Here is a 12159-nt window from a genome sequence, read left to right as displayed (position 1 = left end):
TTTCTAGAGCTCCTCACTCACCTCCGCCTGCCGCCGCAGACGATGTATTTGAGGTTAGAGATATTTTAGCCATGAGAAAGCAAAAAGGGAAAACCTTTTTTTTGGCTGATTGGAAGGGCTTTGGCCCTGAGGAGAGATCCTGGGAGCCCCAGGAGAATATCCAAGCTCCTCGAATCTTGGCTAAATTTTTGTCCGGTCTGCGGTGGGGGGCGCGTAAGGGGGGGGTACTGTCACGCGGCGGCTGCCACGCACTCCTTCTCTTACCTCCCTCCGGCCCCGGCTCACCCGCTCTCCGGTGGTCGCCTCGCTCCCGCACCGGCCGCTACGGTCCTCGGCGCGGCTCCCTCCGGTCTTCCTTCCTCGGCCGGCGACCGCCTCTGTCCGGCCCCCTGGATCGCGCCTGGTGCGCGCCCCCGCTCCTCCTCCTCGGCGGGCGCGTCCCCACGCTATGGCCGGGCGCGTGCTCTCCTCCACCTGAGGACGCGCGCCTCCTCCTCCAGCTGGAGGTCATGACCCGGAAGCCCTTCTCTCTTCCTATATCAGGCCGCCTCCTCCTGAAGGCGATGCCTGACTATCACTAGATCCTGCTAGTGACTCTGGCCGCTCTCCTTGTGCTCCCCAGCTCTCTTCCCATGCATTTATTCATTCCCTCTTGTGCTCTCTCCTAGGTTCTGTGTCTTCAGCCCTCGTCCGCCTTCCCTGTGTCTCCAGCCCTTGCACATCGCTCCTGAGCCGTCTCTCCTGTGTCTCCAAGCCGTGCCGTCACTCCTGTGTCTCCAAGCCGTGCCGTCACTCCTGTGTCTCCAAGCCGTGCCGTCACTCCTGTGTTTCCAAGCCGTGCCGTCTCTCCTGTGTCTCCGAGCTGTGTTGTCTGTCCAGTGCCTCCTTTCCGGATCTTCCTGTCTGTCCGCTTATACGTTCTCGGGTACCAGCTGCCGTGGTGATAGTTACCCGCGGGCTTGCCCCATACACTCCCTGTATAGGGGGTGGTCCACCTGGTCAGCTCGCCCTCGGGAGGTTCGTTGCCACGGTCTAGTGGGTCTACCCCAGGAGTACCTTACATTTACAAACATACAAGTAACACTATACGTACATACATAAATTTTGGAGAAGGGGACAAATTTATATCCTTAATGGTAAAAACCACATACCGGTGGGATGGTCATAAATTAGAATCTGTTGATTATTGATGCCATGGGTCTGGCAACTAATATCTCAGCAACTAATATCTAGAGATACAGAACACCCCATAAAGCCACGTTCACATGTTCAGCATTTGGTCAGCATTTCACATCAGTATTTGTAAGAAAAAAACAGAAGTGGGTGAAAAATCCAGAAGTGGTGACGTGCTTCTTTTATACTTATCCTCTCATTGTTCCTACTTCTGATTTTGGCTTACACATACTGATGTAAAACACTGACCAAATACTGAATGTGTGAACCTGGACTTAGGAGTAGAATCTACATTATGTCAACAAAGGCTGGACAATGACATGCCTTGTCGCTGAAGCTTCCTACATTCATCTTCTAGTATTTTCACCAATTTCACATTCTTGTTATAAAAACTGCTCATATAAAAATGATGAAACCTTAACCTTCCAAGCACAGAAAGAAGCAATACATTAAACCTTATACACTAAAATAAACATTCCAAGATCTGTAGAAAATGACAGGCAGTTTTGAGATGCCTTCTTAAGCTTTAAAATAAAATAAAAATAAACTGATTTGATGGGCCAGATGGTTCCTATTTGCCATCAATTTCCATTTCAATTATTGTGTATGCGAATACACTTTTCAGAACTCTTTTCCCAAGAACATAGCAGAAGAAAAATTTGATTTAACACTTTGTTGGCATGAAAATTATATTTTGATAAAGAATGGGAGTTATAATAGTTGTCAAAATGATGCGTATACGGAAGCAAAGAGAGAGAGCTGTTGCACAACTGAGAAAATGACTTAGAAGGGTTCCACAACAATTCACTTAGCGGTGCAAGTGTGAAAAAGAAGCACACCACCTTTTAGAAGAGACAATCCCAGTTTCTTTTTTCCCTTTACCGTCCCTTGGTTGAATTTGATGGACATGTGTCTTTTTTCAAATGTATTAACTATGTAACTATGCAATTATATACTGTATATTTTATTATTATTATTTATTATAATAGCGCCATTTATTCCATGGCGCTTTACATGTGAGGAAGGGTATACCTAATAAAAACAAGTACAGTAATCGTAAACAATACAAGTCATGACTGGTACAGGATGAGAGAGGACCCTGCCCGCGAGGGCTCACAATCTACAAGGGATGGATGAGGATACAATTAGGCGAGGGCCGAGCTGGTCATGCAGTGGTTTGGTGGATCGGTGGTTACTGCAGGTTGTAGGCTTGTCGGAAGAGGTGAATCTTCAGTTTCCATATATGAAATGAATGCCTAAAGACTCAAGGTAAGTCTATTTAAGTGAAATAATGGAAAAACTGTAGAAAGCTGGGGAGAATTTAGGTAATTTAGACAAGGACATTTCGAGGTTTGATATCTGGTAGAGATGAGTGCATCGCTTCGCATAATCCCAGTTCACAGTTCAGATAAGGACCGGAGCTGTGCACATTTCCTGAGCTTCTGACTTACTTGGCTTGGCATTTGATTCACTGGCCTGTCATGATGTCATGTGAGCAGTAAGTGGCACTCAGTTGACATTTCATAAGGCTAATCATAAGTTAAGTCTGGGATCTCAGAGGGTAAGGAAATTCATGCAGTTTTTGACCACAAGCTTGAACTATTCATCTCTAATTTTCTGGAATTTTTTTGGCTTATGAAGGATATGAGCTCTATCAATAGTGAGGTCCAGTAATGTTGAACTTGGCAAGTAGCCAAAATAATATTTTTCATATATGGTAACATTTTTACAGTTGAAGTAATATCTGGAATACCTATAAATGTAACATTATTTTGTAGAGATCTGTATTCCATATGTGTTAGCCCAGAAAAATACATGCTCATCCATGTTGTAAGCAACTTTTAGCTTCTTTCCATTTTCATGATATAAAGTAGGGATGATGCCAGAGTCAGATACAGCTAATTAGATAGGATTAGTAGCCTGTAGTTCTTGGTGAGTTGTTTTCATTAGTGGTGGTGAATGGAGCTCTCCTGTGACACTTGGTTGTGTTGCATAGCAGCTGCTCATCTGGACCCAGGGCCTTCAAGAATAAAACATACCAGGTGAGATTCACTGTGTTGGAGAGAAAATTCTTCCTGTGACAACAATCAAACCTGATCAAGTGATATTTTGATCTAAGGCATTTACATATTTTTCAGTTTTTCGGTTGGCATAAGATAGTGAAGCACCAGGCAATAAAATCATCGCATTGTTTTATTTATTATTACTGGTTTATTTGTGAAATTGTTTTAAATTTTGGTCTACGACCAGTTTTTACGGTCATACATATAGATGGTAAAAGGGCTGTTGTCATATCCACACCCCATATGAGAAGAACGGAATCATAAATGTCATGCTTTGTTGGAGGGCTTTGTTACATATTTTGCACTGCAGCCCAGATTCTTCAGGTTATGCCACTGCCAATTACTCATAGCAATGAACATGATACTTTTTCTTATCAAGAAAAAAGAACGTTCATAATGGCATAAACAAAAGGGCAACTCCCTTAGAAATATATGAACCTACATAGAAAACGGAGTATAACGCCATGGAGTCAATAAACATAAATGGTTATAATATCAAAAATTATTCGCTCTTTATTAGTACAGGTGCATAAAAGGTGTACATTACAAAATACAATCATATGATCAGATGTCGGATATGACACTAAGAAAAAGAGGGGATGGATACACCGCACATGTATGGTAAATGCAATGGTACAAAAAATGACAATACATAACCCCAAGAAACTGCATGAAGACTAATACCCATGCTGAAGAGTCTCACACTTAGCCGTCTAATGTTACTATCAAAGTGAAGTACATACCACAAGACATGGGGAATTCATACAGAACCTTTCAATAAAGTGCTATATGCAAAAAGGTGTGGGGAAAGTTATGGAAAGGTAACCATGCTTACCCATAAGGAAAGTGCATGTGCGTGATGTCCCGCCCCAGAGCCCCTACGCACGTTTCACGCTAGGCTTCATCGGGGGGCATGTGTGGTGCTGCTGGAGATGCGGGGTATAAATGGCTAAGGAACAGGTGTCCAAAATTAGCATCGCTGCGGGAGGAAGTGAGCGCATGAGAGGCGGGCCCCGATCGCAGCACGTCACATCCGGCCGTCATTACCTGTGGGAGGGACAGGGAGAGATACAGCTCTCCTGACGTCATTGTCCCGCCCCAGGCAGAGCTGACGCCTTCCGAGACGCCCACTAACAGCGGGACCAGCCGCGCATGCGCAACCACGCAGCGGCCATTTTAAGTACTGGCCAGAAGAAGGGGCAAGTGGAGATAAGAACGCGGAACAAGCGCATGTAGCTCAATATACAAAAATGACATCACAAGAATGTCTAAATAAATTAATGTCTGGTAGTGATTATAGCACTCTTTTTCATCAATATGATATCGTCATCATTCAATTGGGACAAAGCCCACTTAAGATTAATCATAGTGGTCAATCTGTTATAAATCATAGTATCTAAGGAGTGCGATATATCATACCATCTTATTAAGATATCAAAATCTCATTTGATGTATTATAAGTCTAAACATAAAATTACGGCACAGAGATAACTTGTGAAAACAGAAAAATACATATAATTATGTATATATAATAATATAATTATATATAATATAGAAATATAATTCCAAGATCTACATAGAAAGCAGAAAAAATAGCAATAGCATATCCTGTGCACAGACAAAAAATGAGGTTCCACGTAATTAGTTCTCCACCATTTCTTCCAAAATTCCAGATGAACTTGATAAAGACATACGATCAAAAATGACCCCGCATAATGCATCCAATAACTCATACTGACTGTACACTGAGAAAGGATTAATAAAAACAGCAATTAAAAACAAGAACAAAAACAACTTATACACAAATATGTATATAATAGCCAGAAAGACATATTAATGCTAAAGAAAGAGGGCAAAAGATAACTTCTCATTGAGTCCATGAGGTGTCATAGAACCCAAAGTGACTATCCATCGGCACTCAAGCTGGGCTAAGATCTTCTTATAGTCTCCACCCCATGTCCCCAAATGTACTCTATCGATCCCTTTGACTTTAAATGTCCGTGGATCACAATTATGGACTTGCTTGAAGTGCCGAGGGATAGTCTTCAATATTGTAACATCTAAAATCTCCTTAGCCGCCCTTGTATCCCTAACATGTTCCCTAACTCTAGTACGAAGCTCCCTAGAGGTGAGGCCCACGTAGATCAGGTTGCATCCACATACCGCATAATAAACCACATATGTGGTGCTGCAGGAAATATAATTTGTGATATGGTATTCCATACTACCATCAGCCGCCTTAAAGGTGGTTGCCCTAACGATATTTTGGCAGGCCACACATGAGCCACATGGGTAGCACCCCCACCTCTGGGGCCTGGCACCGAAAGGGTTAGTAGGTCTAGCCACATAATGACTTCTCACAAGAAAGTCTTTCAAGTTCCTTCCCCTCGATTTCATCTGTGGTTTAAATCAAAATCGTCGTAATATTAAACTGACCCACAGGGTGGCGGCGAGTGAGATTGATTTTTTGGATATTAAGATCACATTATGTGGGGATGGTGCAATTCAAACTGATGTATTTCGGAAGGACACGTCTGTCAACTCCCTACTACATGCATCATCTGCCCACAATGTTTCAACCATTCGGGCCATTCCTGTGGGTCAGTTTTTGAGAATGAAGCGATTATGCTCCACTGATGGGATCTTTGAGGATCAGGCTCGGGACCTTACCCAGCGGTTCAGAGATCGCGGATATAGTATGAGAAACATTAAGTCGGGCTATTCTCGTGCCAGGAGGACCCCTCGCCAACAACTCCTTGACTCTAAACAGCATGCCAATATATCTAGGGAACAACCACTGAGGTGCATTATGACTTATAATAATCAGTGGCACAGGATTAGAGAGATCATGGGAAAACACTGGTCTGTTTTACAAACAGATATGACATTAAAGGGAATTCTACCTGATAGACCCCTCTTGACTGCTAGAAGGGGAAGGAACTTGAAAGACTTTCTTGTGAGAAGTCATTATGTGGCTAGACCTACTAACCCTTTCGGTGCCAGGCCCCAGAGGTGGGGGTGCTACCCATGTGGCTCATGTGTGGCCTGCCAAAATATCGTTAGGGCAACCACCTTTAAGGCGGCTGATGGTAGTATGGAATACCATATCACAAATTATATTTCCTGCAGCACCACATATGTGGTTTATTATGCGGTATGTGGATGCAACCTGATCTACGTGGGCCTCACCTCTAGGGAGCTTCGTACTAGAGTTAGGGAACATGTTAGGGATACAAGGGCGGCTAAGGAGATTTTAGATGTTACAATATTGAAGACTATCCCTCGGCACTTCAAGCAAGTCCATAATTGTGATCCACGGACATTTAAAGTCAAAGGGATCAATAGAGTACATTTGGGGACTAGGGGTGGAGACTATAAGAAGATCTTAGCCCAGCTTGAGTGCCGATGGATAGTCACTTTGGGTTCTATGACACCTCATGGACTCAATGAGAAGTTATCTTTTGCCCCCTTTCTTTAGCATTAATATGTCTTTCTGGCTATTATATACATATTTGTGTATAAGTTGTTTTTGTTCTTGTTTTTAATTGCTGTTTTTATTTATCCTTTCTCAGTGTACAGTCAGTATGAGTTATTGGATGCATTATGCGGGGTTATTTTTGATCGTATGTCTTTATCAAGTTCATCTGGAATTTTGGAAGAAATGGTGGAGAACTAATTACGTGGAACCTCATTTTTTGTCTGTGCACAGGATATGCTATTGCTATTTTTTCTGCTTTCTATGTAGATCTTGGAATTATATTTCTATATATGTATTTTTCTGTTTTCACAAGTTATCTCTGTGCTGTAATTTTATGTTTAGACTTATAATACATCAAATGAGATTTTGATATCTTAATAAGATGGTATGATATATCGCACTCCTTAGATACTATGATTTATAACAGATTGAACACTATGATTAATCTTAAGTGGGCTTTGTCCCAATTGAATGATGACGATATCATATTGATGAAAAAGAGTGCTATAATCACTACCAGACATTATTTATACAAATAATTTATTTAGACATTCTTGTGATGTCATTTTTGTATATTGAGCTACATGCGCTTGTTCCGCGTTCTTATCTCCACTTGCCCCTTCTTCTGGCCAGTACTTAAAATTGCCGCTGCGTGGTTGCGCATGCGCGGCTGGCCCCGCTGTTAGTGGGCATCTCGGAAGGCGTCAGCTCTGCCTGGGGTGGGACAATGACGTCAGGAGAGCTGTATCTCTCCCTGTCCCTCCCACAGGTAATGACGGCCTGATGTGACGTGCCGCGATCGGGGCCCGCCTCTCATGCGCTCACTTCCTCCCGCAGCGATGCTAATTTTGGACACCTGTTCCTTAGCCATTTATACCCCGCATCTCCAGCAGCACCACACATGCCCCCCGATGAAGCCTAGCGCGAAACGTGCGTAGGGGCTCTGGGGCGGGACATCACGCACATGCACTTTCCTTATGGGTAAGCATGGTTACCTTTCCATAACTTTCCCCACACCTTTTTGCATATAGCACTTTATTGGAAGGTTCTGTATGAATTCCCCATGTCTTGTGGTATGTACTTCACTTTGATAGTAACATTAGACGGCTAAGTGTGAGACTCTTCAGCATGGGTATTAGTCTTCATGCAGTTTCTTGGGGTTATGTATGGTCATTTTTTGTACCATTGCATTTACCATACATGTGCGGTGTATCCATCCCCTCTTTTTCTTAGTGTCATATCCGACATCTGATCATATGATTGTATTTTGTAATGTACACCTTTTATGCACCTGTACTAATAAAGAGCGAATCATTTTTGATATTATAACCATTTATGTTTATTGACTCCATGGCGTTATACTCCGTTTTCTATGTAGGTCCATATATTTCTAAGGGAGTTGCCCTTTTGTTTATGCCATTATGAACGTTCTTTTTTCTTGATAGGAAAAAGTATCATGTTCATTGCTATGTTGGATTATGTTAAATTGTGTATTTTTCTGTGTGTATTCACAGCTTCATCCAGCAGCATGGATTACAGGGCACGTGAAAAGACGTGGCTTTCTAAACTTGATCAGGTTTTTGGTGATGACACTAGTGTGGTTTTAAATACAAGAGAAACGGATGAATCAGTATCTAGACTCAAATACCTATGTAATAAGAAAATACGCTTGTGGTGGAATAAGGCATTCCTAGAAAGATATTTGGAAAAGGGCCTGATTCCAAGAGGCCTCCGTGTACAGGTCTTCCCTTCTTTTACTATTGAAGATGAAGTATTGAAAAAACAGTGGGAGGAACTGTCCTCGGGCTGTTCACAGGGATATATGGGGTTACTTATAAAATCCAACACATCCTCTCTCCAAGAAATTGAATTGGAGATCAATAACCTGCAGGAATCCCTTAATAGTAAACTATCCACAGAAGAATCTTCACAATTATTAAAACAGCTTGAAAATGATTTTTCAAAGTGGGAGAAGGAGATTGTGGCTTCAAAAACTAAAAAGTATCAGCGGGATCAGTTAGATTATAAAAACAATCAGGTATATCGATGGAGAAAGAAACAAATGCCTGTTCAATCTATGCCCAGAACTCATCACAATTCCTTCTCGTCAGCCTCGTCTATGGACGAGGAGCCACAAAGTAGTGGCCACCGTGGTAATATTCATCAAGAGAGATTTGCTATGGGAAGACAAGGGCACTTTAGGGGTAAATCCTCTAACAAACGCAAAATGACCCCACCTCAATCACTGGAGAAAAAAAACAAATCTGGGAATGCCTTAGAGGTAATTAATCTTTCCACCCACTCTTTGACTAAAAATCAACTTGAGGTTTTGAGTCTGGGTCTGAATTTTGTTCCTACTAATGATTTTAACTTTTTTTCAGCCATGAAGAACATACAATTGTTCCTAAGAAAAGTCTTACTACGCAAACTTCAATTGAAATCGGTTGATAGTACCACTTTATGTTCGTCGGCGGAACAGGAAGCTTTGGGCATATTGGAGGAATTAGAACGGGAGGGATCACTCAACCCCTCAGGTATTTTTCCTACTTCTGTTGTGCCGAAGTCTACCACATTCCCCCCTTTTTCCCTCTGTCCATCGATTGAGATCTTCAATAAATTGGTAGTTGAGGATATAAAAACATTAACAAGGACACACAAGGGAGATAATCTGACAAGGGCCCATAGAGTTGCCCTAAAGGAGCTTAAATCTTTAAGGGATATTGTCATAAAATCAGCGGATAAAGGGGGGAATGTGGTCATTTGGCCAACATCAAAGTACGAAAAAGAAGCCTTCCGGCAGTTGAGAGATCGTGAGTCGTACGAATACCTCCCATATAATCCTACTAGTTCCTTTAGTGCAGCCATTCATGATATTCTAGATTATGCCCTTAACCAAGGTATTATTCATAAAAAGATCTTTGACGGATTACTAGTCAAGTATCCGGTTGTTCCCACCTTCTATCTTCTGCCGAAGATACATAAAGATCCAGTGGATCTCCCTGGACGTCCGATTGTCTCTGGCATGGGAGGGCTCTGCGATCCCATTTGTAAGTTTATTGAATACTATCTTCATCCTCTAGTGGAGACGCTGCCCTCCTATGTCAGGGACACTATGGACGTCCTGAAGAAATTAGATGGTCTCCATCTTGAACCAGGCATGTTGTTTGCTACGATTGACGTACAGTCCCTGTATACATGCATTGGACATAGAGATGGATTGGAAGCTGTGGGGTTCTTCCTTGGCATGAGTAATTTAGACCCAGCCCTACGATCACTGATCTTAGAATTGCTCGAGTTTATTTTAACTCACAATTATTTCACCTTCAAAGACAAATTCTATCTGCAGCGACGCGGCACTGCAATGGGCGCGGCCTGTGCGCCATCCTACGCTAACCTCTTCCTGGGACACTGGGAGCGGGAGGTTTTCGGGGATGGTGCATGTGCCGCGTCCCATGTGCAGTGCTGGTACCGCTATATCGACGATGTCTTTATAATTTGGCAGGGGACCGAGTCTGACCTCCTCGATTTCATCTGTGGTTTAAATCAAAATCGTCGTAATATTAAACTGACCCACAGGGTGGCGGCGAGTGAGATTGATTTTTTGGATATTAAGATCACATTATGTGGGGATGGTGCAATTCAAACTGATGTATTTCGGAAGGACACGTCTGTCAACTCCCTACTACATGCATCATCTGCCCACAATGTTTCAACCATTCGGGCCATTCCTGTGGGTCAGTTTTTGAGAATGAAGCGAATATGCTCCACTGATGGGATCTTTGAGGATCAGGCTCGGGACCTTACCCAGCGGTTCAGAGATCGCGGATATAGTATGAGAAACATTAAGTCGGGCTATTCTCGTGCCAGGAGGACCCCTCGCCAACAACTCCTTGACTCTAAACAGCATGCCAATATATCTAGGGAACAACCACTGAGGTGCATTGTGACTTATAATAATCAGTGGCACAGGATTAGAGAGATCATGGGAAAACACTGGTCTGTTTTACAAACAGATATGACATTAAAGGGAATTCTACCTGATAGACCCCTCTTGACTGCTAGAAGGGGAAGGAACTTGAAAGACTTTCTTGTGAAAAGTCATTATGTGGCTAGACCTACTAACCCTTTCGGTGCCAGGCCCCAGAGGTGGGGGTGCTACCCATGTGGCTCATGTGTGGCCTGCCAAAATATCGTTAGGGCAACCACCTTTAAGGCGGCTGATGGTAGTATGGAATACCATATCACAAATTATATTTCCTGCAGCACCACATATGTGGTTTATTATGCGGTATGTGGATGCAACCTGATCTACGTGGGCCTCACCTCTAGGGAGCTTCGTACTAGAGTTAGGGAACATGTTAGGGATATAAGGGCGGCTAAGGAGATTTTAGATGTTGCAATATTGAAGACTATCCCTCGGCACTTCAAGCAAGTCCATAATTGTGATCCACGGACATTTAAAGTCAAAGGGATCGATAGAGTACATTTGGGGACTAGGGGTGGAGACTATAAGAAGATCTTAGCCCAGCTTGAGTGCCGATGGATAGTCACTTTGGGTTCTATGACACCTCATGGACTCAATGAGAAGTTATCTTTTGCCCCCTTTCTTTAGCATTAATATGTCTTTCTGGCTATTATATACATATTTGTGTATAAGTTGTTTTTGTTCTTGTTTTTAATTGCTGTTTTTATTTATCATTTCTCAGTGTACAGTCAGTATGAGTTATTGGATGCATTATGCGGGGTTATTTTTGATCGTATGTTTTTATCAAGTTCATCTGGAATTTTGGAAGAAATGGTGGAGAACTAATTACGTGGAACCTCATTTTTTGTCTGTGCACAGGATATGCTATTGCTATTTTTTCTGCTTTCTATGTAGATCTTGGAATTATATTTCTATATATGTATTTTTCTGTTTTCACAAGTTATCTCTGTGCCGTAATTTTATGTTTACACTTATAATACATCAAATGAGATTTTGATATCTTAATAAGATGGTATGATATATCGCACTCCTTAGATACTATGATTTATAACAGATTGACCACTATGATTAATCTTAAGTGGGCTTTGTCCCAATTGAATGATGACGATATCATATTGATGAAAAAGAGTGCTATAATCATTACCAGACATTATTTATACAAATAATTTATTTAGACATTCTTGTGATGTCATTTTTGTATATTGCGCTACATGCGCTTGTTCCGCGTTCTTATCTCCACTTGCCCCTTCTTCTGGCCAGTACTTAAAATGGCCACTGCGTGGTTGCGCATGCGCGGCTGGTCCCGCTGTTAGTGGGCGTCTCGGAAGGCGTCAGCTCTGCCTGGGGCGGGACAATGACGTCAGGAGAGCTGTATCTCTCCCTGTCCCTCCCACAGGTAATGACGGCCTGATGTGACGTGCCGCGATCGGGGCCCGCCTCTCATGCGCTCATTTCCTCCC

General features: G+C 42.5%; 1 long non-coding RNA gene across 1 annotated transcript in view; it reads left to right on the top strand.

Moving 5' to 3' along the window:
• LOC141089010 (uncharacterized) overlaps window positions 1-11535 on the top strand; it is a 202420-nt gene extending 190885 nt beyond the window's left edge. Inside the window, exons 2-3 of the long non-coding RNA XR_012232130.1 lie at window positions 9096-9248; window positions 11421-11535. This is a non-coding gene — a long non-coding RNA (uncharacterized lncRNA). The remainder of the gene's footprint in view (window positions 1-9095; window positions 9249-11420) is intronic.
• Window positions 11536-12159: the final 624 nt, after the last annotated feature.

This window comes from Dendrobates tinctorius, unplaced genomic scaffold (assembly GCF_039654945.1).
Source record: "Dendrobates tinctorius isolate UK_male_01 unplaced genomic scaffold, ASM3965494v1 ptg000043l, whole genome shotgun sequence".
NCBI lineage: Eukaryota > Metazoa > Chordata > Amphibia > Anura > Dendrobatidae > Dendrobates > Dendrobates tinctorius.
This window is presented reverse-complemented; position numbering and strand designations above follow the sequence as displayed.